Raw genomic sequence first — 27985 nt, forward strand, 5'->3', positions numbered from 1 at the left:
AGCAGAGAGGCTGGCAAAGCCCCTGGTATGTATGGAAACACCACCAGTGCCCACGAATCCACAGCACCCGGCAACTCCCCCGGGACAGGCAGAGAGCCACGCCCCTCCCCCGAATACCAGCTTTCTCACACCCAGAAGTCCAGGAGGGACAAAGGGCACCTGGAAACACACCACTGTGAGGATCGTGGCCTCAGCGACAGGACCCCTGTAGGAAGAACATCAGAAGAGTCTTGGTGGATCAGTCCAGTGGTCCATCTAGTCCAGCATCTGGTCTCCCACAGTGGCCAAACCAGTCCTCTGGAGGGCCAACAGCAGGGCAGAGAGGCCTTCCCCTGATGTTGCCTCCTGGCACTAGGCACTCTGAATGTGGAGGTTCCCCTCAGTCACCAGGGCTGGTAGCTAGACTTGCCCTCCGTGAGTTTATCTAGTCCCCTTTGAAAGCTGCTTATTCCTGTGGCCATGACGACATCCTCTGGCAGCGCACTCCGCATTTTAAACACTCTCTGCGTACAGAAGCATTTAATTTTGTCTGTCCTGAATCTACTGCCCATCAGCTTCATTGGATGCCCTCAAGTTCTAGTATATGTTGGGAGAGGGAGAAGATGTTGTCTTTGTCCACCCTCTGTTGTGGCAGGACATCCCTGTGCAGAAGCCGTGCTGGTTTTCCCTCAGCGGGCTTTGTCCTCCTGTGTGCCTAACAATTCTGTCTTTGATTACAGATTCTACTAATATGCCTGGGACAGATGTGAGGCTGACTGGCCTGTAATTTCCTGTTTTCCCTCTGGATCCATATTTAAAAACTGCTGCAACACTTGCTACTCTCCAGTCTTCAGGTACGGTGGCCGAATTTCATTATAGGTTACATCTATGGGTTAGTGGGTCAAGTATTTCACAACCTGAAGAACTCTTGGGTGTATTGCTTCAGGAATTGGAGACTACGGTGGACCTCCTTACGAGATGTCTACAATAGTTCATACCAGTCTTTGGTAGTTAGCACAAGGACATGAACCCTGATCTGCAAACCACGACAAAGATTCTCCTTCCGATTCATCAGGGCAATCCTGTGTGTGTCTTGACCAGGGTGGATGATGTAACTCCATCATCTTTAGGTTTCTTTCTGCCTTTTTGATATATTCCCCTCTTCTTCTTCATACCAAGTCAGTAAAGGCATCTTTTTGCAATTTGAGGTGGTCCAATAGAAGGGGGAGGAGATGGAAGAGCAGGACCCAGAAGGACCAGGAACTGGCAGGACTGCAAGGAAAGACCCCCCTCCCATCCAGGCGGGGAGTGGTAATGAAAGAGCGGTGCCAGAGGTCCTGCCTCAGGATGCTGGGATCCCAGAGGAGCATCGCCAGCGTTTCTGGCAGTTCTGCTACCAGGAGGCTGCTGGGCCCCGAGAGGTTTGCAGCCAGCTCCACGGACTTTGCAAGAGCTGGCTAGAGCCGGAGAGGCAGTCCAAAAAGCAGATCGTGGACCTGGTGGTCCTGGAGCAGTTCCTGGCCGTCCTGCCTGAGGAAATGCAGCACTGGGTCAGAGGATGCGGGCCGGAGACCAGTTCCCAGGCGGTGTCCCTGGCTGAGGGCTTCCTCCTGAGTCGGGCAGAGGACATGCGGCAGGCAGAGCAGGTGAGGGAGCTTCATGCCGTCCATTCTAGCTGTGACCTTTGACCTTGGCCTAAGGCCCCCCTGCCCGATATGTGTCCCTCTAGACACTTCACCGGGGCTGATAGAAACCCACAACCTTGATTCTTGCCACTGTGGTTGAAGCCGTTCTATCGATCGATGCAGGGGTGAGGATGGGCAGGGGCAAGATCCATCTCCTTGGTCTTTCGCATTCCTCCTCTAACCTGTATCCCTTCCTGCAGTTTCAGATGTGGGGGCCGTCTGTGAAGACGGAAGTGATGTTCTCTGAGGATAAAGGATCTCCTTTGGAGGAGGAGCAGAAGGCGCAGGCCCAGGAGCGTTCCCAAGATGCCCTCTCCCGTGGTAAGGGTGCCTTGGGCCCAGATCTGGGCACACTGTGAAGTGGTTGCATAGAACGCTCAGGACAGGAGAAAAAAACTATTTCTGCACACCACACAGAGTGGACTGCTGAGACTCAGTGCCACGGGATGTAACGGTGGCCACTCACTTGAAGGGGGAATCACACAGGTTCATGTAGGGCAGTTCCCTTCTCATCTTAACACAGGAGACTATAAGAGAAGCCATGTTGGATCAGGCCAGTGGCCCCTCCAATCCAAGACTCCACACCCAGGTGCCATCAAGAGGCCAACCAGCGGGGCCAGAACTGCTAAACCCCTCCTGCTGTTGCCCCACATAGAGTTCCATCTATACCTTGTGGCTAATAGCTACTCATGGACCTCTGCTCCAGATGTTTATCCAGTCCCTTCCGAAAGCTGTCTAGGCTTGTAGGCGCCAATACTTTCTGCAGGAATGACTAAAATATTCCTATCTCATGCCCTGACAAGTCAGATCTCGGCAGCTAAGCAGGGTCAACTCTGGCAAGTACTTGGATGGGAGACCTCCTTGCAATACCGGAGGCAGGAGGTGGGGGCAGGCTTTATTCAGCCACCTCTCTGAAAGTCCTCCAGGCCCCCAGTAGGGGTCTCTCACCAAAGGTCGCCATGACTTCCAGGTGCACACACACACACCTATTAAAGATAACCCCAAAATCCTATTTTACATATCTCCATTAGAGAGATTCACCCCTGGGAACTTTGGAGGTGGAGCCAGGGGTGGATGTGATGTCACAGTGAGGTCTCATCCTGCTGAAAATCTAGACATCCTCCACCCTACTAGAAAATCTAGATCAGAGCATCAGCAGACAGTCAGCAGGCACTCTAGAAACCGCTTGATATTACCCTCGAGTTCTCAGCTGTGCTAATGTCACTTCTGGGTTTTTGGACAGGTGTGATTGTGACTTTCTCCCCCCCCCCCCCCCCCCCCCTTCTCCCGGAAGCCTGAACACAAAGGCACATGGGAGGGCCAGGCCAGCGGGAGAATGGTGCGCCTGGGCCTTTAGTCTGATCGAGCAGGGATGCTGCCACCGTTCTGAGCTTTGGAGCTCACAGGGTAAATTTCAAGTGTCACAGAAGTCCAAAATGTGTTGGCAGTGTTTGTAAACACACACTTCCCCCCCCCCCACCGAGGCTCATAGGAACCTGGAGCTTCTCTTCCATCTCTCCTTCAAGTTTACTCAGAAATCATAACACATTTTGTTGAGTGTAGACAGGGCAAGGTTTCACAGTCCTGGGAGCAGGGGTGCATGAGGCAGGATACGCACAAGCAAGGAAAATGTGAAGTCTGGGCTCAGACCCTTTCTTCCACCGTTCTCTCCCTCCCAGGCAGTGAAGGGACAGTGTTGAGTCGTCGTCTTTGTGGAGGAGTGGAAACGGCTGCTGCCCCTTCAGTCCAGGTAGGGGAGATGAGCAGGGGACCGCCTGAGTTCCCCCTCCTTTCTCAGGGTTTTTTTTTCCTCCTGCAGTGGCTTCTCAGGTGTCCGAGCAAAAGATCCTCTGAACGCCACTCCCTTGACCCCCGCCAACCTCTCCATCCTCCAACCCACCAGGATGCCCGTTTCCTGGGTGCAGTCTTGCCTGGCTCGATCTCTGATGAGGAAGTCTGCCTTTTCTTTCAGTGTCCGTTTTCCTTTGAGGATGTGGCCGTGTATTTCACCGTGGCCGAGTGGGCCCTGCTGGATCCGGACCAAAGAGCTCTCTACCGGGAAGTCATGCTGGAGAACTATAGGAGTGTGGCCTCTCTGGGTAAGGAGGTGCCAAAGGTGTGAATTGCTGCCATTGTGATGTTGTGTGAATCAGAGTATAGAAGAGCAGCATGTCATTATGTGCCTTGGCCTTGTTCTCACCCCCTCTGGATGAGTCCAGGAGTTGAGGTGGTGGTGAAAGTAGCCAACAGACGTGGCCGGTCCAGGGGCCACTGCAGCCACTGCCGTGGCCAGCATGAGAGGCAGGGTGGGTGTCAGGGCCTGAGGTGGAGACAGACAAAGGCCTTGGGTCACTCGTCCTCCCCTTTTCTCTCTCTCTCTCCCAAAGAAGGCACGGATGTGCGTGACACTGCAGTGGAGACGGACGAAGGGCTGGAGAGTTCCTCAAGAGGATCTCAACAGAATATTTCCTTCCTGAGTGAACTGGCTGCGAGTGAGTCTGCTTTATCATCATTAGGTCAAGGGAATGGGCAAAGAATAGCCATGGCCGATTTCTTCTGCTCTTGGTTGGGTATAATGGGTAAGGAGGGAGGGAGGGAGGCCTTTTGGGGCCTGAGATCTTGGGAATTCTTCCTGGGGCTGAGCTCAGTTGTGGCTCTTTTAGTCCCTTAAGGGCTGCGCTGTCCTTAAATACCAGCTATTCCAGGGAAATATGAGGCACTTACTTAAGAAAAACTTTACTGGACAAGTCAGACGCCCGTCAAACATTTCCTACCAGCTGTCAGCTGAATGTCTCCAGGCCTCCCCTCCCTTCCCCAACAGCTGGTATTCCTGTGGGAGTTCCCTTAGAGCTGTGGGGTTTGCTTGCTGAGGTCCTGACTTCTCCCCTGCCCCAGCTTCTAGGTCGTGTTTAGAGAAAGATAAATCTTCTTTAATTACCCGGTGAAAAACAATTCTTTCAAGTTCTATCCTTTGAAGTAAATTGGTCTCAAGTCTTATGGTCTGTTTCACTCAGGGTTTCATCAGATGAGACCTTAAACTAGAAAAATATACAAAGATGCATACAATTTTCACCACTTCTAGTCTGAATGCACCCAAAAACAGAGGTCAAAAAACGTTTGTTTCTTAAAAAAGGAAAATACTAAAAAACTCACGCTTTCATATTTTTTCTGCAACTTTTTGTGTGCTCCCTCTCTCTTTCTAACTTACATCATTTTGTTATGTGAAAAGCAGCTACGTGCTACCCTCTAAAAGGCCTTTCTAGACTGCTTCGGGTGCATGCTATCAATTGTTAACAGTTTCTAATCTAAACCAAAGGCAGGGTGGGTAGCATACGAGGAGATTCTGTTTCTAACCATTACTCACAACCGTTTAAGGCTATACACATACTTTCTGAGTTAGTTCACGTAAAACAATCTGATTGCAATTAAGTACAAAACATTACAAAATATTACAAAATGCATTTGCATCTGTAAGATGATAGGGGAAGAGAAACCAGCCCCGGTTCTTCACACATATTTAAAGCTATGCACATACAATTCTAACACACACACACACATAAAGCCCAGTACATATATATCAGGAATGATATATAGGACTGCAATTTAACATCCCATTAGAGGTAATATGTGGATCATAGGAAGCATCCCAAATCAAATTCAGTATTTGGTCCAAAAGGTTCCAATGTATTCAGTTTAAAAATCCATTTTTTCTCCTGTCTTTGTAGGGATCTCAATACGTTTTTGTCCCTGGGGTCACCCACATATAGAGCAGTAAACCTGAAATCGTCTTCTTTATGGCCCTTTATTTAAAAAGGATTAGTAATCAGTGTCTTGATTTTTATGTCTAACCTGGGAAATGTGTTCCAGAATACACACTTTTAGTGGACGTCCAGTATAACCAACATACATGTTCTGACAGGCGCAAACCAAAATATATACTACATGTAATGTTGAACACGGTGCAAAAGAATTTAAAGAAACAATGTTATTACCAGGCAGAGTTATTTTCTTTCCCTCAAGTGCTAAGCGACATACTTTACAATTCCTACAGACAAGAAATCCAGCTGGTAAAGCACTAGACTGAATACCATTTTTCTTTATATCTGATCTCTATAATCCTCTTTTTCTATACCCTATAAACAATGGGGTTTCACAACTTGGAATATCCCTAAGGAGGAGCCAGTATTTGTATACAATTTTCTTGATTCTTATGGCCCAATTTATAATATTTCTTTTTCTTTTATTTTCTGATTTCTGTAAAACAATAGTTCTATATGTATCTCTAGCTCTCTTATATGATTGTTCCACTACATCCCATGGATGACCTCTTGCCAAAAACTGATCTGCCAAATTTTTACTGTCTCTAATAAAGTCTGCCTGTGATGTACTGTTGCATTTAACCCTTAAAAATTGGGAATATTTCATCTTAAATGGGCAGTGTGAAAAGACTTACAGTGCAAGTAAGTGTTCCTGTCTGTTGATTTTAAAAAAAATCCTTACTGCTACTGTAGTCATAGATTTTTATACACTTCTGTATCCAAAAAAGGAATACTCTGCTTGTTATATTGCCATGAAAAGATTATATTTTCATCCACTCCATTTAACCACGTACAAAAGGCATTCACTGTTTCTTCAGACTCATACAGTAGAAACACGTCATCTATAAACCTGTACCACCCCATCTTGATTGGTGTGTAATAGGGATTCTGAACCTCGTTATTTACATAATTCTTTTCCAAAAGGGCCATATACAGATTGGCTATTGAGGGTGCTACTGCACTTACCTCTGCAACCCCTTTCACCTGAAAGTAAAAGTCCTCATCAAAACGGAAGTAATTTTTCTCCAACACTATTTCCAAGTAGTTCAGTAAAAAATGTGTAGGTGGGTTCAGGTCTGGTCTCTGTTCTAAGAAAACCCCTGCCACTCTTCTAGCTTCCTCTAAGGGAATAGTAGTGCACAGTGATGTGACATCCATTGTTAAAAAGACCGTGTTTGTTGAAGACATCCATCCTTCTACTTTGGAAATAAAATGTGTGGTATCTTTTATGCAGGAAGGATTCTTGGCAACAAAGGGGCTCGAAAAGTGATCCACAAACTTTGACAAAGGTTCCAACAAAGAATTGCTACCCAAAATTATCGGTCTACCTTTTGGTGGTCGGTCTTGTTTATGTATTTTGGGCAGTATATAAAATATTGGAACCCTTGGGTTATCATTAGTCAGAAAAGGCAAAACGTCTTTATCTATATACTAGTACTCAGGCCCGTTGCGGAAATAAATGCAGCAAGCTCTAGAAAGAGGGTCTGGAGGCTCCTCAGAGACAAAGAGAAGGGGAGGGAGGAATGGATGGGCGGGTAAGAAAGAGTGGGGCAGGACGACAGACGGAAGCAAGCGAGGCGGACTCAGAAGAGCTTGAAAGTGAAATCTGCAAACAGGGGGGAAGGGGGGGGGAGAGAAGAGCTGGAAAGGGGAGATCCGCAGAAGACACTGTAGGGGAAGGGAGGGGAGGGATAGACAGAATACAGAAAAAGCTCCACTGGAGGGCTGGCCAGGGAAAAGCTGTGACCAGCAGCTGAGGAGATAAAATGCACACTCATTAATCAGGAGTTCCTTGTGTGAGTGGTGATTGGACCTCCCCCTTTATTCCAGCAGGAGACGTTGAGGAGTCAGTTGGGGAGTTTCAGGGATTCTCACTGGAAGAAGCCCAGAATGAACATGCCAAAGGAAACTTTCGGAATACATATGGACCAGAGAGGCAGGAAGGAAGCCGTACTCTGAAGAGGCGGGTTCAGTCCATTCCTCACCAAGAAGGGGGCTGCCATGAAATCCCAGTTAGCAGCCGTCTGCAAAGCACTCATTCAGGCTCCAAGAGTGGAATAACGTCCTCCAGTGGTAGAAAGGGTAATGTATGTTTTCCAGACCACAGTATAATGAAGGCATGTAAATGCTCTCACTGTGGAAAGTGCTTCAGATACAGACTACAGCTTCTTGTACACCAAAAAATACATGCTGAACAGAAGCTCTCTGAATGCTCAGATAGTGGAAAGAGATTCAGTCAGAGTGGCAGTCTTCAAAATCATCAAACGACCCACACAGCAGAGAAGCCTTTTGAATGTTCAGACTGTGGAAAGAGATTCAGAGAGAGTAGCACTCTTCAACAGCACCAAAGAACCCACACCGGGGAGAGACCTTTTGAATGCTCAGAGTGTGGAAAGAGATTCAGTCAGAGTGGCCATCTTCAAAAGCACCAAAGAATACACACAGGGGAAAAACCTTTTGAATGCTCAGAGTGTGGGAAAAGATTTAGTCGAAGTGATAGTCTTCAAGAGCATCAAAGAATTCACAGAGGGGAGAAACCTTTTGAATGCTCAGAGTGTGGAAAGAGATTTAGTCGGAGTAGCCATCTTCAAGTGCACCGAACAACCCACACAGGGGAGAAACCTTTTGAATGCTCAGAGTGTGGAAAGAGATTTAATCTGAGTTCCGCTCTTCAACAGCATACGAAAACCCACACAGGAGAGAAACCTTTTGAATGCTTTGAGTGTGGAAAAAGATTCAGTAGGGGTCACCCTCTTCAAAAGCACCAAAGAACCCACACAGGGGAGAAACCTTTTGAATGCTCCGAGTGTGGAAAGAGATTCAGTCAGAGTTTCAGTCTTCAAATCCATCAAAGAACCCACATAGGCAAGAAACCTTTTGAATGCTCAGAGTGTGGAAAGAGATTAAGTAGTAATTCCAGGCTTCAAAACCATCAAAGAACCCACACAGGGAAGTAACGTTTTATATGTTCAGAGTCTGGAAAGTGATTCAGTCAGAATCCCCGTCTTCAGAAGCATCAAAGAATCCACAACCCTTTGAATGCTCAGACCCAGGGCCCAGCAGAGTGAAAGAAAACTACGCACCCTTGTTTGCTCCCAAGCGGAACCAGCTCCATTCTCGCCACCCTAACAAGGGAAAAAGACTTCCCGAGAGAAATGGAAAGGTGGAAAGGTAGTGTCTGAAAAACGAAGGGAATTTCCCAGAGTCTACGCTTTCATAGGTCAAAGCTCATTTGGTCAGGCAGAAATGAGAACAAAGATCCATCAGATCTTACGGTATCTCTGCATCTACATGGCCCTTTTTGGCAGCCCCCCTCTCACCTTCTGAGCCGGAGAGAAGGGTTGGTGTGTCTTTGTTCTCATTCCTATCTGAGAAAGTGAGCTTTAATTCACGTGAATTTAAAACCCTGGAAAATTTGGGTGGTCTTGAAGGAGCTACTGGACTTATTCTGCTCTGCTTCTACAGACTAACATGGCAACCCTCCAGAGAGGCAGAAAGCGTGCCTCGCCTTTCCAGCCTTCAGATTCCAACAGATAAACCTGAAAAGCTCCATTAATAGAGGAAAAGCCTCAATCAAACCCATGCGCATTTGGATGAAGATACAAAATGGTTTGGAAAGATGGTCTGAACTGAAATGGTCATGTCTAGGAAGAATCACTGTATAAAAATGAATGTACTGCCAAAATAAATTTTCTGTTTCAGATTATACTGATCAATATACAAAGACTTTGATGAAGTGGCAGAAACAAATAAATACATTTATATGGAATGGGGAAAACCCCAAGAATTAGATTTTAAGTATTACATGATTGTAGAAGAAGAGAAGAGATTGGATTTATTCTCCGCCCTTCCCTACCCAAGGGAGTCTCAGATCGGCTGACAAGCTCTTTTCCCCTCCCCACAACAGACACCCTGTGAGGTAGGTGGGGCTGAGAGAGCTTTGACAGGAACTGCTCTTTTTCAAGAACAGCTCTGATAGAACTATGGCTTGCCCAAGGTCATCCAGCTAGGTGCAAGTGGAGGAGTGGGGAATCAAACCCGGTTCTCCCTGATTAGAGTCTGTGCACTTAACGACGACACCAAACTGGCTGGCCAGGCTATGAAGAATACTCTGTGTCGTCTCAGGCAGGAACAACACACAGTTTATTTGGCGTCCGCTCTCAACACCAGTAATAGGCAACAACGTAGTAGTACCACTCTGGAAAAAACCCAGATCTTCCATAAGATGTTACACATCTAGGACGCCTTTCTTCAGCCTGCAACACACACGTCTCATCTGATAACATTTTCATCTTCATCCTGCTTGGAGTCCTCAGTATTCTCATTAGTCCTATTACAAGGTCCCCTATTTTGTGTGTCGAAATGTTCGGTTGTGGTCCCATCCTGACCCAAATACTCAGACCCGTTACTTCCAGACACCCTGTGTTGATACTTCAGCTTGCGTCTATTACGCCTATAGACGGATCCCTCAGAGGTGATCACTCGATATGTACGAGGCTGTTCACATGTTTCTGTTACCATAGCTGGAACTCACCCTTCCTTGGACTCTACCCCTACTGAGTCTCCTTGTTGTAAGGGCTTTAAAGGTTTTGCTGCCTGATCATAAACATATTTTTGCCTGTCTTGTGCTCTCTGAACGTCTTATCTTGCCCCACTAGGTACCTTAGGGCCTAGCGAACCAGTAGTTTATTTATTTATTCAATTTGTACCCCGTCCTTCCTGTGAGGAGGCTCAGGGCGACTAACACAGTTGATAGTTACTGGCAGTTTGCTTCTTAATATTGCTCGGAACTGTTTCCTTGCTATCGAATCAGTTACTCATGTCCTCTTGTTCTGCAGATTCTATCAGGAGGAATGAGACCATCTTATACTACCCCTGCTGTCTAGATTTAGCCCTATGCAGTCTTATCTTGACTTTAGGCCAGAAGTCCTTCGTAAATTCCTCCTAGAAGACGTCCAGAGCTCAGTGACTTACACTGTGGCAAAATTTTGTTGCTTAGCTATTAGGAAACGTAAATTTATTTTAGCTGAAAAAACTGTATGCTCTTATTAATATTATTTTATCTTACTAATTTTATTAACTTTCTATTGTTAATGTTTTTATACTATTCCTATGTGGTTACTGTTTTAATCCTTCTTATATCAGAATTGTACTGTTTTACTGGCTCTTGCTATAATAAATTAGATCGCGATCACGTAGATCGCGTTGCTTCTTAACATTCTGCCCATCAACATCTGAGCTGGAGAGTACGCCATTCCCATAACAGGTGTATTACGATATTCCAAGGCCAGACTCCCAGCCAACAAGAAGAAGAAGAAGCAGATTCCGAAGAAGAAGCCTAAATGAAGTTCTGAGTCTTATCTAGCATAATGCGTTGAGATTAAGCAATAAAGCGTTTTTTGAATTTTGAATTTCGTCTTAGCGATACTTAAGATTATCACTTTGTAGTAACTTTTAATAGGGAACATTGAGACTTATTGTAAACCTGTAATGACTGGCAGTCTTTAAGCAGCAGCCGGATTAAGGCTGTCCACAGAATAACTTACTGGGCATTAAGCATAGACAGACACACACAAACACCCCTTCGCTGAAAGCGTCACTCCCAGTCAATGCTTTTGACGCAGCTCCTGAGCATGTGCCAGATTGTCGCTCTGCATGCAGTAATGGTGTCAGCCAAATGGGCCTGGTGTGCTAACGCCCAATAATCAACACACTGAAAGGCGGCTTTCAGGAGGGGCAGGCTAAAGTGACCCTTTTAAACACAGCCTCACTTGGGGACGCTTACAGAGAACAAGCCCCACTGGGCTCTTTGCTACCACTGTGCTCACGAGATGTGCCCTTCCACTGACCCTCGTGGGTCAGGAGAGCTAGTTTTGAGTCTAGCTGTACCTTAGTAGGCTTGCCAACCTCCAGGTGGCGGCTGGAGGTCTCCTGCTATGGCAACTGAACTCCAGGTGGCAGAGGTCAGTTCTCCTGGGGGAAACGGCCCTTTGGAAGTCGGACTCTATGGCATTAGGCCCGAAGCCCCGCCCTCCTCAGGCTCCACCCCCCAACCCCCCAGTTATTTCCCAGTCTGGAGCTGGGAACCCAACGCCCAAGAGACCAGCACGATTTCCGGGGGATGTCCAAGGGAGCTTTGACTCTGGAAAGCTGATACCCCGGAATCCTGGCTGGTTTCTGTGGTGCTCCTGGAACGGAATCTAGCGGGTTGTCTGCATCCATTCCTGGCCAATGTTCCCTCTCCGCTGTGGGACTGGGACACAAGGCCTCCCCCCCCCCACACCACTCTGAGTTTCGGAAGGCATTTGTTCGTCTCTCCTCTCTGGAAGGGCAGGAAGCTCGGTCAATTGCCAGCCATACTTAGGCAAATAACTCGGATTGCAAGGTCGCTGAGGCATTTGGTGTTCGGAATCTCCAGGTGACTCCTGGAGATTTCCCAGAAGGGCTTCGGGGGGGGGGCTTCGAGGGTGCAGAGGATATAGTGACGGCCCTAGGCTTAGACAGATTTGAAAGAGGATTAGATGGATTCATGGAGAAACCTGTCAATGGCTACTGGCCCTGTTGAATGAGGGGAACCTCCACATGCAGAGGCACTGATCCTCTGAATCCCAGAGCCAGGAGTCAACCTCAGGGGAAGGTCTCGGCCTCTCTGCCCAGTTATTGGCCATGCAAAGGAAGTGGTTGGCTACCGTGTGAAAGCAAACGCAGGAACAAAAGCTAAAATTAAATATGAACTAATTGTACATAAAAATACATGTATTTATTACAAAGGCATTAAAAGCATATCACGGCGCAACACAAGCCTCATATAGTGAAAAGTTACATATGTCCAAGAGAAAGTTTTAATGAAGACAATACACCAAGATCAGGCAGGCTTTTTACCTAGACGCCAAATCAAAAATAATGTTCGGATTATTATAAATGTGATCGAATATTTTGAAATCTATCCAGAAAAACAAATGGCGTTAATGTGTCAGGTTCAAGAGCAAGTAAATCTCCACACACGTTTCCTAAGAAGCGTTATGCTTTATTAGACTACAGGTCTGTCACCATGTCCACAAGGTTATTGTTAAGAATGACATTAAGGCGAGACCATCCCTTCTTATACCAGGATGAGGCAAATGGCTAAACAAATGAAATCCGAGAGCGCGCGGGGGAAATCTCCCGGCGGGATGTCACATAATAAGTGGGAGAGTCTCGGTGCTCCATGAGAGCCGAAATATTCACACCAATTTGGGATTGCGGGCAGAATTTTTTAACAATGATTACAGCTATATATGAGACACAACACGCAAGAATTGTGATAAACGGAGAGCTTTCACAAAACATTGAGATCCAGAAGGGAGTAAGACAAGGTTGTCCTTTGTCACCACTGCTTTATATATTTGCACTAGAAACATTAAATGATGCAATAAGAGAAAAAACGGCGGTACAAGGACTTAAAATACGAGGCGAAGAATTCAAACTACTTGCATTTGCGGACGATCTAGTGTTTGTATTGGAGAACCCAACATTATCCTTACCGCCATTAGTAAAATTAACAGAGGACTACGGAGCCGTGGCAGGCTTGAAAGTCAACCTAAAAAAAAATGAAAATAATAACAAAAAACTGTTCCACAAGTGTAAACCAGGAAATTAAAAATATTTCAGAGGTGGAAAAAGTCAAAAAAGTTAAGTGGGAATAATATTATCCAATAGAAACAGTGCATTAATTGAAAACAACTATAATAAACTTGAAGAGCTTAGAAAAGATTTATCAAAATGGAAAGACCTTCAATTATCCATAATGGGTAGAATTGCTACATTGAAAATGAATATTCTACCAAGATTTCTATTTTTGGCACAAAACATCCCTATATTAAAGTGACAGAAAATATTTAAAAAACTAGATAAAATAACCAGACAATTTATTTGGCATCCGAAAAGAGCCAGAATAAAATGGAAAATACTTCAAGATAGGAAGGAAAGGGGGGGATTTGGAGTACTGAACTGCTATTTATACTATCAGGCTGCCGCACTAGATTGGATAAAAGAATGGATAACTTTGATAAATCTAAGACTCTTAAATCTAGAGGGCCTTGATTTAAGCATGGGCTGGCATGTCTACATCTGGTATGGGAAGGATAAAATACACTCAAACTTTAAACAACATATGATAAGGGGAACCCTTATACAAATATGGAATGATGTAAAAGAAAAGAAATTGAAATCAAAGGATGTATTATTTACTACTCTAAATCTAAATTTTACCTGGTGGGAAATGCTGCAACTACAATCTAGATATACTAAAGATAAAGTTGTAGGATTTCATTCCTCCAAAACCCAACTGGATATGATTTGGCTTTCTTCTAGCGATAAATCGATTCAGAAGTTCTATAAATTTCTTTTAGAGGAATATATGCATGAAGAAACAATTAAAACTACGATGATTTCCTGGATGAGGGACTTAGGATATTCTATCGAACTAGACAAATGGATAAATATGTGGAGAACAGTAAGATATATAAGATACATAAGCTATAAAGAAAATATTCTCAAAATGTTTCATAGGTGGTATTGGACACCGGATAGATTAGCTAAATGTTATAAAATTGTCCCTAACATCTGCTAGAAATGTAATAGTAAGGTGGGATTCTGGGAACCTTCTTTCACATGTGGTGGTGTTGTGATTGTGTTAGATCTTACTGGTTAAAAGTGCAAAAAATAATATCAGAAATAATGGAGGTAACTATCACTTTAACAGCTGAAATGGCATTGTTAAATATAATCCCAGATAAATTTAAGAAAAAAGATGTTTATTTAATGATATATGTTTTAACCTCCGCAAGGATTCTGTTGGCAAAGTACTGGAAGTTGGAAAAGACCCCACCAAGAGAGGAGATAAAGACTAAACTGTTAGAAGTGATTCAAATGGATAAACTAACATTGATATTAATGGGGAAAGAGGATTGTATTCATAAAAAAAGGTGGGCAAGAGTTTACAAATGGATAAGTGAAACTCAGATAAAATAGACTTGAAAGTATATATGGTTTATTATATGTAAAGGCACAAATATGTAAAACTTTTAAATAAAAAGTGTGGGGGGGGAGAAAACAATAGTGACGTACAGTGTTTTGACCGATTTGGGCCTTCTTCAGAGGGGTCACGGGGGGACTAGATGATCTTGGAGGTCCCTTCCAACGCTATCATTCCATGATTCTAAGGTACAAATAGGCTCCTATTACAATCAAAAGACAACATGCAAGTAGATTATTGGACCAAAATATGAGTGCTGTTAAGGAAGAAAATAATATTTCAATAACAATTTAAATATGAATTAACTGAACATAAAAAGCATGCCTTGGAACACAGAGGTCGTTTGCATATGCGACTTGATTGGCTTTTGCCTCTAACATTCTAAACAGTTTTGCTGTTCTGAGGTAAAATGTGTCCAATCTCCAGGTGAGGGCTGGAGATCACTCAGAATTACAACTGCTTTCCAGGTGGCAGAGATCAGTTCCCCTGGAGAAAATGGTGGGCTCTATATCCTTATATGCTGCTGAGGTGGCCCCCGTATGACAGCCAATGTGACGTAGCAGTCAGGGCGTCAGAGCACGGGAGAGGCTGCAGGTGTGTGGGGGGTGGAAAGCTGAAGAGTGAGGGGAAAATAAAGGTAGGTTGATGATTGGCTGGTAAGGCTGATGATTGGCTGGAGTTGGTTGCCAACTCCAGGTGGGAAATTCCTGGAGATGTGAGGGATGGATCCTGGAGAGGGTGATGCTTCAGGAGGCGTGGAACCTCGGACAGGTACAAAGCCATAGACTCCACCCTCCAAACCAACTATTCCCTTCTGAGGAACCATCGTTGCCAATCTCCAGGTGAGGGCTGGAGATCACTCAATATTACAACTGTTCTTTAGGTAGCAGAGATCAGTTCCTCTGGAGAAAATGGTGGACTCAGTGTCATTATACCCTGCTGAGGTCGCCACAGCAAATTGACACTGAGTGTCCAAGGCCGGGGCATTCGCCCAGAGCCTCTTTCTAGAGGTCGTTGAATTTATTTCCACAATGGGCCTTTTTCCTAGTCTCTCCTTATATATAATTGAATAGTGGGTGCCAAAGTTCTAATTCTAAAATGCACTCCCTTAGTGTATGGCTGATGGCACTGCTCCTCAGCATATATCACCACCAATCAGAAGGCAAAGCCCGGGTCCCGCCCACACCACAACTGCTGCGACAACCTGGTCTTTTGCATATGGAAGCTGATTGGACTTCACTCCATTCCACACCTCAAACTCCCCCCCCGGTAGCAGAGATCAGTTCCTCTGGAGAAAATGGTGGACTCAGTGTCATTATACCCTGCTGAGGTCGCCACAGCAAATTGACACTGAGTGTCCAAGGCCGGGGCACCCGCCCAGAGCCTCTTTCTAGAGGTCGTTGAATTTATTTCCACAATGGGCCTTTTTCCTAGTTCAGTATAAAGAAAATACCTTCCAATTTTGATCACCTCTGAACATCTCTAGTCTTGAAAACTCTGGGGTGGCTACGGGGCAGCTGCGACTTGATGGCCTTTTCCAGCCCCACACAATACAGGGAGCAAAGGAGAGAGAAGAGGGTGATTTCAACTTGAGGCTTTGTGCTTCCTTTATGCGCTTTGGGAAGTCTTGTGTTTGTGGATTCTCACCTTCTGTCTTCCTCACAGGCAGTGGAACAGCATCATTTCCAAATACCCCGGACTGGACCTTTTTTTGGGGTGGCGTTGAAACAGCCGCTGTGCACAGGTCACGGGAGGATCCCCCACCCCCCTCCGGGAGGGATGCGGGAAAGAACTCAGGAGGCCTCTGATTTTTGTGTAGGGTTGCCAACTCCAGGTTGGGAAATTCCTGGAAATTTGGGGGTGGGGCCTGGGTTTTCAGAAGGGGGAGGCCCTCTGTGGGTTATCATGCCAGGGGGAGTCCACTCACCAAAGCTGCCACTTTCTCTAGGAGAATCGATCTCTGTAGTCTGGAGATGGTTACACTTCTAGGAGATCCTACCTTGAAGTTTGAAATTCTTTCTTTGTGGCTTTCTCTGTATTATATACTGAGCTCGAGGCAGCTTTTCTCAAAAGTGATCTCTTTATTCAGCTCAGAACACAAGAACCAACACTCACCACAATCCCAATTTATTTCCCATTTGGAACTAGTGAAACCACACCCCTAGAACACTAAGGTCGAATCATGAGTGAGCACTTAAGACCAATGGGGTTTGTTCCTGCCGAAAGTCATAGTCTTTCTTGATTGGTCCGTTCCACAACAGCAGCCAATCAGGTTGTTGATTTTAGGATACTGAGAGTCTGTGGAGCTTGTGACCAGTGTTCCCTCTAAGCTGAGTTAGTGTGAGCCAGCTCGCAGGTTCTTAGCCTCCAGCTCACACATTCTTGTCTTCGCTCAGGAAGGATGGCTCCAGAGCAAACTAAATTTATGCAGTAGCCAAATTGCTGGCTCACAACTTTAAATGCCAGTAGCTCACAATGTTGAATTTTTGCTCACCAAACTCCGCAGCTGTAATGTACTCCGCCATGGCCACGTGCGCGACCGTTGGGCCATGTGGTCATGCCGAACAGCAAAGCTTCGCTCCACAGAGAACAATAGCCAAGCGGATCCTAGCCCGCACCTATCAGAGGGCCAGGTCCGCGGCCGAGAGCCTATGCGACTCTCGGCCACTGTAAATAGCCAATAGCAGAGTTGGGGGTGTGTTTTGGTGGTGGGTTTTCTGGGCATATATACCGGCCTGCGAGCCGGCAGTCTTTTTTGTCTTTAATAAAAGTACTCTGCTGAAATCACTCAACGGTTCTGAGTACTTTTCAGCAGCTTAGAGGCAGTGTTCCCTCTAAGCTGAGTTAGTGTGAGCTAGCTCACAGTTTTTTAGCCTCCAGCTCACACATTTTTGTCTTAGCCCAGGAAGGATGGCTCCAGAGCAAACGAAGTTATTCAGTAGCCAATTCACCTGCTCACAACTTTAATGCCGGTAGCTCACAAAGTAGAATTTTTGCTCACAGGACTCCACAGCTTAGAGGGAACATTGCTTAGAGGGAGCATTGGTTGTGACTAAGCTACGGAGTCTTGTGAGCAAAAATTCTATTTTGTGAGCTCCTGGCATTGAAACTGTGAGCGAACAATTTGGCTGGTGCATAAATTAGTGGGCTCTGGAGCCCCATCCTTCCTGAGCCAAGACAAAAATGTGTGAGCTGGAGGCTAAAAAACTGTGAGCTTGCTCACACGAACTCAGCTTAGAGGGAACACTGGTCAGGACCATCCACATCCAAGAGAGGGGAGAGTCAATAAGCAATGCGGGGGGCGGGGACTCCGGGAGGGCGGCTTAGGGCAGGATGACTCCCGAGGAGCCCCACAGAGCCGCAGAGAGGGCGTCGCTGGAGGCAGCAGGGCTGGAGACCGGTCCGCCCTCCTGGGTCCGAGAGCGGGGAAGAGGGCGGGGAGCTTTTTCGTTCGTGTGTCCAGCACCGCGGGGGTTAAAGGGAAGACGCGGCTTCCTGGAGGGGGGTGGGGGGGTGGAAGAGACGCCTCTAAAGGGCCGAAAAGAGGAAGCGCTTCAGAGGCGCAGCAGCAGCAGCAGGGAAAAGCCTCGTGGACGGGGGGGAAGAACCGGTGTCGTTGAAGCACCAGGAAGTTCAGTCCCTGGAACTGGCGTCCAATTGCCGGTGGTTTCCCCCCCCCCCCAAAGTTTATTTAAAGTTTTTCAGCATACATTATATCTGCGAGTTACATTTATCATGCTTGTGAGTCATTCGTATAATTCATTATCTAGCCATACATAGAATCTTTTCCATCTTTTTTCAAAAGTCTCTTTACTATTGCCTTTCAATGTCAAACTTAATTTATCCATTTCAACCACTGATAACCTTTGGTCAATTACTTCTTTTCTGGAGGGTAAATCTTCTTGTTTCCATTTACTGGCTAATAACAATCTAGCTGTCGTAATTGCAGAATTAAAATGAGCGGCAATTGCTTATGCTTGCAATTGCCGGTTGTTTTAATTCTGCAGCAAGGATCCTGCTGCCGCCATCAAGTCGGAGGCTCGCCCAGTCCGCGATGGCGAATTCCTGCCCAACTGGGTGTGTGGATCCAGGGGGCGGCGGGGGGGGAGACCACAGAGCCCCGTCCCCCCTCCAAGCAGGCATTTTCTCTGTACTCGACGATCAGTTAAGTTCCTGGGAGGTCTCCGGGCCCCACCTGGAGGCTGGCAACCGTATAAAGGCATCGGTTTCGCCCCGCTCTGTCCCTGGGGGTGGGGTGGGGGGATCATCAGTGTCTTTAAGTGCAAGGGAAAGTGTATGAGAGACTGGAGTTCTGCGGCTTGAGATTTCAGTTCTGCGGGGGGAGGCGAAGAGCCTGAATTTGGTCTGCAAGTGAAAAAGGTCATTCCATGGGTGTGTGTGTGTGTGTGGGGGGTAACTCCTACCTGAGTGGGAATGAACCACAGCCCCATCCTAAGACCCTGATGCGGTGCCAGAGTGGGACCAGGGCTGCTAGCGGGTATCCAGGCCCCCCAGCAGAGGAGAGGGGATTTTTCATTTTAAAAAACCAGTTGTCGGGAAGCAGAGAGGCTGGCAAAGCCCCTGGTATTTATGGAAACCCCACCAGTGCCCACGAGTCCACAGCACCCGGCAACTCCCCCCCCCACAGGCAGAGAGCCATGCCCCTCCCCCGAATACCAGCTTGCCCACATCCAGAAGGCCAGGAGGGACAAAGGGCACCTGGGAACTCATCACTATGAGGATCGTGGCCTCAGCGACAGGACCCCTGTGGTAAGAACATCAGAAGAACCCTGCTGGATCGGACCAATAGTTCAACTAGTCCATCCTCCTGTCTTCCACAGTGGCCAAACCAGTTCTCTGGAGGGCCCTGAATCCCCTGATGTTGCCTCCTGGCACTAGGCACTACGAATGTGGAGGTTCCCCTCAGTCACCAGGGCTGGTAGCTCTCCATGAATTTATCTAGTCCCCTTTGAAAGCTGTTTATTCCTGTGGCCATGACTACATCCTCCGGCAGCGAACTCCACATTTTAAACACTCTCCGTGTACAGAAGCATTTAATTTTGTCTCTCCTGAATCTACTGCCCACCAGCTTCATTGGATGTCCTCAAGTTCTAGTATACGTTGGGAGAGGGAGAAGAATGTCTCTTTGTCCAGTCGCTGTTGTGGCAGGACATCCCTGTGCAGAAGCCATGCTGGTTTTCTCTCAACAGGCTTTGTCCTTCGATGTGTCTAACCATTGATTCTGTCTTTGATTACAGATTCTACTAATATGCCTGGGACAGATGTGAGGCTGACTGGCCTGTAATTTCCTGTTTTCCCTCTGGATCCATATTTAAAAACTGCTGCAACACTTGGTACTCTCCGGTCTTGAGGTACAGCAGCCAAATTTCATTATAGGTTACATCTATGAGTTAGTGGGTCAAGTATTTCACATCCTTAAGAACTCCTGGATGTATTCCTTCAGGAATTGGAGACGATGGTGGACCTCCTTACGAGATGTCTACAATAGTTCATACCACTCTACGATAGTTAATGTAGCACAAGTACATGAACCCTGATCCTCAAACCACGACAAGGACGCCCCTTCCGATCCGAGGGCAATCCAGGGTGTGTCTTCTTGACCAGGGTCGGTGATATTGCTCCATCTGCTTTAGGTTCCTTTCTGCCTTTTTGATATATTCCCCTCTTCTTCTTCATACCAAGTAAGTGGAGGCATCTTTTTGCAGTCAGAGGCGGCCCAAGAGAAGGGGAAGGATATGGAGGAGCAGGACCCAGAAGGACCAGGAACTGGCAAGACAGCAAGGAAAGACCCCCCTCCCATCCAGGCGGGGAGTGGTGTTGAGCTCTGGGAGAGAGCGGTGCCAGAGGTCCTGCCTCAAGAGATGGGGATCTCAGAGGAACATTGCCAGCATTTATGGAAGTTCTGCTACCAGGAGGCTGCTGGGCCCCGAGAGGTTTGCAGCCAGCTCCACGGACTTTGCAAGCGCTGGCTGGAGCCGGAGAGGCACTCCAAGAAGCAGATCCTGGACCTGGTGATCCTGGAGCAGTTCCTGGCCGTCCTGCCCGAGGAAATGCAGGGCTGGGTCAGAGGATGTGGGCCGGAGACCAGTTCCCAGGCGGTGTCCCTGGCTGAGGGCTTCCTCCTGAGTCGGGCAGAGGATATGCGGCAGGCAGAGCAGGTGAGGGAGCTTCATGCTGTCCATTCTAGCTGTGACCTTTGACCTTAGCCTCAGGCCTCCCTGCCCGATATGTGTCCCTCCAGACACTTCACTGGGGCTGATAGAAACCCACAACGCTGATTCTTGCCGCTGTGCTTGAAGCAGCTCAGTGGATCGATGCAGGGGTGAGGATGGGCAGGGGCAAGATCCGTCTCCTCGGTCTTTCACATTCCTCCTCTTACCTGTATCCCTTCCTGCCGTTTCAGATGTGGGAACCGTCTGTGAAGATGGAAGTGAAGTTCTCTGAGGAGGAAGGACCTCTTTTGGGGAAAGAGCAGGAGGCGCAGGCCCAGGAGCGTTCACAAGATGCCCTCTCCCGTGGTAAGGGTGCCTTGTGCCCAGATTTGGGCACACTGTGAAGTTGTTGGACAGAAGGTTCAAGATAGGAGCAAAAAGAGATATTTCTGCACACCACACAGAGTGGACTGCTGAGACTCAGTGCCATGGAATGTAATGGTGGCCCCTCACTTGAAGGGGGAATCATACAGGTTCATGGAGGGCAGTTCCCTTCTCATCGGAACACATCCAAGACTCTGTGCCGCACAGTGGCCCACATCCAGGTAGCCATCAAGAGGCCAACCAGCAGGGCCAGAACTGCTAAACCCCTCCCGCTGTTGCCCCACATAAAGTTCCATCTATACCTTGTGGCTAATAGCCACTCATGGACCTCTGTTCCAGATGTTTATCCAATCCTCTGTAGCCACCACTACTTCCTGCAGGAATGAATTCCACATGTTGACTAAAATACTCCTATCTCATGCCCTGACAAGTCAGATCTTGGAAGCTAAGGGAGGGTCAACTCTGGCAAGTACTTGGATGGGAGACCTCCTTGCAATACCGGAGGCGGGATGCGGGGGCAGGCTTTATTCAGCCACCTCTCTGAATGTCCTCCAGGCCCCCAGTAGGGGTCACTCACCAGAGGTCGCCATGACTTCCAGGTGCACACACACACCTATTAAAAGTACCCCCAAAATCCTATTTTACATATTTCCATTAGAGAGTGTTGGACTGTTGGGGTTTTAAAAATTGTAATTCAGCAGAGATTAAATAGCTTAGCAGTGCCAGAGTAAAATAATCAAGACTCAGAGTCCATGTGTGTTTAAAATAGAAAAGTTTTACTACATTCTAGCATGGGGAAGGGTAACTGGGATGAAAATAACAACAGAGCTAATCGGCTATATCCCTACACTACAAAGGACAAGACTAGAAGAGCTAGTAATGGCTTCTCTTACTTCTTCTTCAGAACAGCAAACAAGGATGGGAAGAGGAGCCATAAAATGCTAAAACACTTTACTTCCAATCAAACTCCTAGATCAGGGAGAATTTTCCCGGGCTTCTAGCATCTAACAAGCATTGGCTAAATGAAACACATGTGACTTCCTGTGACAACACAAAACAAACATTTAACCCCAGATACACTGAGTGTAATTTTAACTTGTAACACCCAACAGAGAGATTCACCCCTGGGAGCTTTGGAGGTGGGGCCAGGGGTGGATGTGATGTCACAGTGATGTCTCATCTAGACGTGACATCAGAGCATCAGCAGATGCTCTGGAACCCCTCTTGATATCACCCTCGAGTTCTCAGATGTGCTAAGGGCTTTTGGACAGGTGTAATTGTGATGTATCGTTTGTCTCATTTCTCTCCCCGCCCCCCCTTCTCCCAGAAGCCTGAACTCAAAGGCACATGGGAGGGCCAGGCCAGTGGGAGAATGGCGCTCCCAGACCTTTGGTCTGATCGAGCAGGGATGCTGCCACCGCTCTGAACTTTGGAGCTCACAGGATAAATTTCAAGTGTCACAGACGTCTGAAATGTGTTGGCAGTGTTTGTAAACACACTCCCCCCCACTCCGAGGCTCATAGGAACCTGGAGCTTCTCTTCCATCTCTCCTTCAAGTTTACTCAGAAATCGTTACACATTTTGTTGAGTGTAGACAGGGCAAGGTCTCACAGCCCTGGGAAGAGGGGTGCTTGAAGCAGGATATGCACAAGCAAAGAAAATGGGAAGTCTCAGCTCAGACCCTTTCTTCCAACGTTCTCTCCCTCCCAGGCAGTGAAGAGGCAGTGTTGAGTCATCGTCTTTGTGGAGGAGTGGAAACGGCTGCTGCCCCTGCAGTCCAGGTAGGGGAGATGAGCAGGGGACCGCCTGAGTTCCCCCTCCTTTCTCAGGGGGGGCTTTTGCTACTGCAGTGGTTTCTCCATTGTCAGAGCAAGAGAGCCTCTGAATGCCACGCCCTTGACCCCCCGCCAAGTTCTCCGTCCTCCACCCTCCCAGGATGCCCGTTTCCTGGGTGCAGTCTTGCCTGGCTCGATCTCTGATGAGGAAGTCTGCTTTTTCTTTCAGTGTCCGTTTTCCTTTGAGGAGGTGGCCGTGTATTTCACCGTGGCCGAGTGGGCCCTGCTGGATCCGGACCAGAGAGCTCTCTACCGGGAAGTCATGCTGGAGAACTATAGGAGCGTGGCCTCTCTGGGTAAGGATCTTCCTTAGGTTCCAAAGGTGTGATTTCCTGCCATTGTGATTACGTGTGAATCAGAGTATTGAAGACCAGCATGTCATTGTGGGGCCTGGTCCTGTACTTAACACCCTCTGGACGACTCCAGGAGCTGAGGTGGCCGTGAAAGCAGCCAACACACCTGGCTGGTCCAGGGGCCACTGTGGCCAGTGCTGTGGCCAGCAGGAGAGGCAGGGTGGGTGTCAGGGCCTGAGGTGGAGACGGGCAAAGGCCTTGGGTCACTCTTCTTCCACTTTTCTCACTCTCTCTCCCAAAGAAGGCACGGATGTGCGAGAGACTGCAGTGGAGACGGACGAAGGGCCGGAGAGTTCCTCAAGAGGATCTCAACAGAATAGTTTCTTTCCGATTGAACTGGCTGCGAGTGAGTCTGCTTCATCATCATTAGGTCAAGGGAATGGGCAAAGAATAGCCATGGCTGATTTCTTCTGCTCTTGGTTGGGTATAATGGGTAAGGAGGGAGGGAGGGAGGCCTTTTGGGGCCTGAGATCTTGGGAATTCTTCCTGGGGCTGAGCTCAGTTGTGGCTCTTTTAGTCCCTTAAGGGCTGCGCTGTCCTTAAATACCAGCTATTCCAGGGAAATATGAGGCACTTACTTAAGAAAAACTTTACTGGAGGAGTCAGATGCCCGTCAAACGTTTCCTACCAGTGGTCAGCTGAATGTCTCCAGGCCTCCCCTCCCTCCCCCAACAGCTGGTATTCCTGTTGGAGTTCCCTTAGAACTGTGGGGTTTGCTTGCTGAGGTCCTGACATCTCCCCTGCCCCGAACTTCGTAAGGAAAACAACCGGAAAACAACCGTGATAAGATAACAAGGTCATTGTTTAGAGAAAAATAAATCTTCTTTAATTACCCAGTGAATTACCCAGCAAATTGGTCTCAAGTCTTGCTGACAGACGGTACAGCGCTCATAGTCCGTTTCACTCAGGGTTTCATCAGATGAGACCTTAAACTAGAAAAATATACAAAGATACATACAATTTTCACCACTTCTAGTCTGAATGCACCCAAAAACAGAGGTCAAAAAACGTTTGTTTTTTAAAACAGGAAAAACTCATTCTTTCTTATTTTTTTCTGCAACTTTTTGTCTGCTCCCTCTCTCTTTCTAACTTACATCATTTTGTTATGTGAAAAGCAGCTACGTGCTACCCTCTAAACGTCCTTTTTAGACAAAACATTACAAAATGCATTTGCATCTATAAGACAACAGGAGGAGAGAAACCATTCCCAGTTCTTCACACATATTTAAAGCTATGCACATACAATTCTAACACACACACATAAAGTCCCATACATATATATCAGGAATGATATGTAGTACTGCAATTTAACATCCCATTAGAGGTAATATGTAGATCAAAGGAAGCATCCCAAATCAAATTCGGTATTTGGTCCAAAAGTTTCCAATGGATCCAGTTTAAAAATCCATTTTTTCTCCTGTCTTTGTAGGGATCTCAATAAGTTTTTGTCCCTGGGGTTACCCACATATTGAGCAATAAATCTGAAATCATCTTCTTTATGGCCCTTTATTAAAAAATGGTTAGTAATCAGAGCTTCTTGATTTTTGTGTCTAACCTGGGAAATGTGTTCCAGAATACATACTTTTAGTGGACGTCCAGTATAACCAACATACATGTTCTGACAGGCACAAACCAAAATATATACCACGTGTGATGTTGAACACGTCGCAAAAGAATTTAAAGAAACAATGTTATTACCAGGCAGAGTTATTTTCTTTCCCTCAAGTGCTAAGCGACATACTTTACAATTCCTACAGGCAAAAAATCCAACTGGTAAAGCACTAGACTGAATACCATTTTTCTTTATATCTGATCTCTAGAATCCCCTACACTTTCTGTTTTTCTATACCCTATAAACGGTGGGGTTTCACAACCCGGAATATCCCTAAGGAGCAGCCAGTATTTGTATACAATTTTCTTGATTCTTATGGCCAATGGGGTATATGTAATGGCCCAATTTATAATATTTATTTTTCTTTTACTTTCTGATTTCTGTAAAAGAATAGTTCTATATGTATCTCTAGCTCTCTTATATGAGAGCTTATACTGTCTCTAATAAAGTCTTCCTGTGATTTACTGTTGCATTTAACCCTTAAAAATTGAGAATAGTTCATCTTAAATGGGCAGTGTGTGTTGATTTTTTAAAAAATCCTTACTGCTACTGTATGCAATTTTTTTATACACTTCTGTATCCAAAAAAGGAATACTCTGCTTGTTATATTGCCATGTAAAGCTTATATTCTCATGCACTCCGTTTAACCACGTACAAAAGGCATTCACTGTTTCTTCAGGCTCATATAGTAGAAACACGTCGTCTATAAACCTGGACCACATCTTGATTGATGTGTAATAGGGATTCTGAACCTAGTTATTTGCGTAATTCTTTTCGAAAAGGGACATATACAGATTGGCTATTGAGGGTGCTACTGCACTTCCCTCTGCAATCCCTTTCACCTGAAAGTAAAAGTCCTCATCAAAACGGAAGTAATTTTTCTCCAACACTATTTCCAACAAGTTCAGTAAAAAATGTGTAGGTGGGTTCAGGTCTGGTCTCTGTTCTAAGAAAAACTCTGCCACTCTTCTAGCTTCCTCTAAGGGAATTGTAGTGTACAGTGTTGTGACATCCATTGTTAAAAAGACCATGTTTGTTGACAACATCCATCCTTCCACTTTGGAAATAAGATCTGTGGTATCTTTTATGTAGGAAGGATTCTTGGCAACAAAGGGGCTCGAAAAGTGATCCACAAACTTTGACGAAGGTTCCAAGAAAGAATTGCTACCGAAATTATCGGTCTACCTTTTGGTGGTCGGTCTTGTTTATGTATTTTGGGCAGTATATAAAATATTGGAACCCTTGGGTTATCATTAGTCAGAAAAGGCAAAACGTCTTTATCTATATACTAGTACTCAGGCCCGTTGCGGAAATAAATGCAGCAAGCTCTAGAAAGAGGGTCTGGAGGCTCCTCAGAGACAAAGAGAAGGGGAGGGAGGAATGGATGGGCGGGTAAGAAAGAGTGGGGCAGGACGACAGACGGAAGCAAGCGAGGCGGACTCAGAAGAGCTTGAAAGTGAAATCTGCAAACAGGGGGGAAGGGGGGGGAAGAGAAGAGCTGGAAAGGGGAGATCCGCAGAAGACATTGTAGGGGAGGGGAGGGGAGGGATAGACAGAATACAGAAAAAGCTCCACTGGAGGGCTGGCCAGGGAAAAGCTGTGACCAGCAGCTGAGGAGATAAAATGCACACTCGTTAATCAGGAGTTCCTGATTGGTGGCTTGGCTCCTTGTGTGAGTGGTGATTGGACCTCCCCCTTTATTCCAGCAGGAGACGTCGAGGAGTCAGTTGGGGAATTTCAGGGATTCTCACTGGAAGAAGCCCAGAATGAACAGGCCAAAGGAAACTTTCAGAATACAAATGGACCAGAGAGGCAGGAAGGAAGCTGTACTCTGAAGAGGCCAGTTCAGTCCATTCCTCACCAAGAAGGGGGCTGCCATGAAATCCCAGTCAGCAGCTGTCTGCAAAGCACTCATTCAGAAGTAAAGCCATTTATCTGCTCCAAGAGTGGAATAACGTCCTCGAGTGGTGGAAAGGGTAATGTATGTTTTCCAAACCACAGTATAATGAAGGCATGTAAATGCTGTCACTGTGGAAAGTGCTTCAGATACAGACCACAGCTTCTTGTACACCAAAAAATACATGCAGCACAGAAGCTCTCTGAATCTTCAGAGTGTGGGAAAAGATTTAGTCGAAGTGATAGTCTTCAAAAGCATCAAACGACCCACACAGCGGAGAAACCTTTGGAATGCTCAGACTGTGGAAAGAGATTCAGTCTGAGTGGCAGTCTTCAAAAGCATCAAAGAACCCACACAGGGGAGAGACCTTTTGAATGCTCAGACTGTGGAAAGAGATTCAGTCAGAGTGGCAATCTTCAAGTGCACCAAAGAACCCACACAGGGGAGAAACCTTTTGAATGCTCAGAGTGTGGGAAAAGATTTAGTCGAAGTGATCGTCTTCAAGAGCACAAAATGACCCACACAGGGGAGAGACCTTTTGAATGCTCAGACTGTGGAAAGAGATTCAGTCGGAGTGGCCATCTTCAAGTGCACCAAAGAACCCACACAGGGGAGAAACCTTTTGAATGTTCAGACTGTGGAAAAAGATTCAGAGAGAGTAGCAGTCTTCAAGAGCATAAAACGACCCACACAGGGGAGAGACCTTTTGAATGCTCAGACTGTGGAAAGAGATTCAGTCAGAGTGGCCATCTTCAAGAGCACCAAAGAACCCACACAGGGGAGAAACCTTTTGAATGCTCAGAGTGTGGGAAAAGATTTAGTCGAAGTGATAGTCTTCAAGAGCATCAAAGAATTCACAGAGGGGAGAAACCTTTTGAATGCTCAGAGTGTGGAAAGAGATTCATTAGGAAATCCGCTCTTCAACAGCATACGAGAACCCACACAGGGGAGAAACCTTTTGAATGCTTCGAGTGTGGAAAGAGATTCAGTAGGGGTCACCCTCTTCAAAAGCACTAAAGAATCCACACAGGGGAGAAACCTTTTGAATGCTCAGAGTGTGAAAAGAGATTCAGTCAGAGTTTCAGTCTTCAAACCCATCTAAGAATCCACACAGGGGAGAAACCTTTTGAATGCTCAGAGTGTGGAAAGAGATTCATTAGTAGTTCCAGTCTTCGATATCATAAAAGAACCCACACAGGGGAAAAACCTTTTGAATGCTCAGAGTGTGGAAAG

The 27985-nt window shown here is 46.5% G+C and overlaps 1 pseudogene; it reads left to right on the forward strand.

The window, feature by feature from the left end:
* The first annotated feature begins 8025 nt into the window (after positions 1 to 8025).
* LOC107118502 lies at positions 8026 to 27970 on the forward strand (annotated as a pseudogene).
* Positions 27971 to 27985: the final 15 nt, after the last annotated feature.

Source organism: Gekko japonicus, unplaced genomic scaffold, assembly GCF_001447785.1.
Source record: "Gekko japonicus isolate JY-2015 unplaced genomic scaffold, Gekko_japonicus_V1.1 scaffold495, whole genome shotgun sequence".
NCBI lineage: Eukaryota > Metazoa > Chordata > Lepidosauria > Squamata > Gekkonidae > Gekko > Gekko japonicus.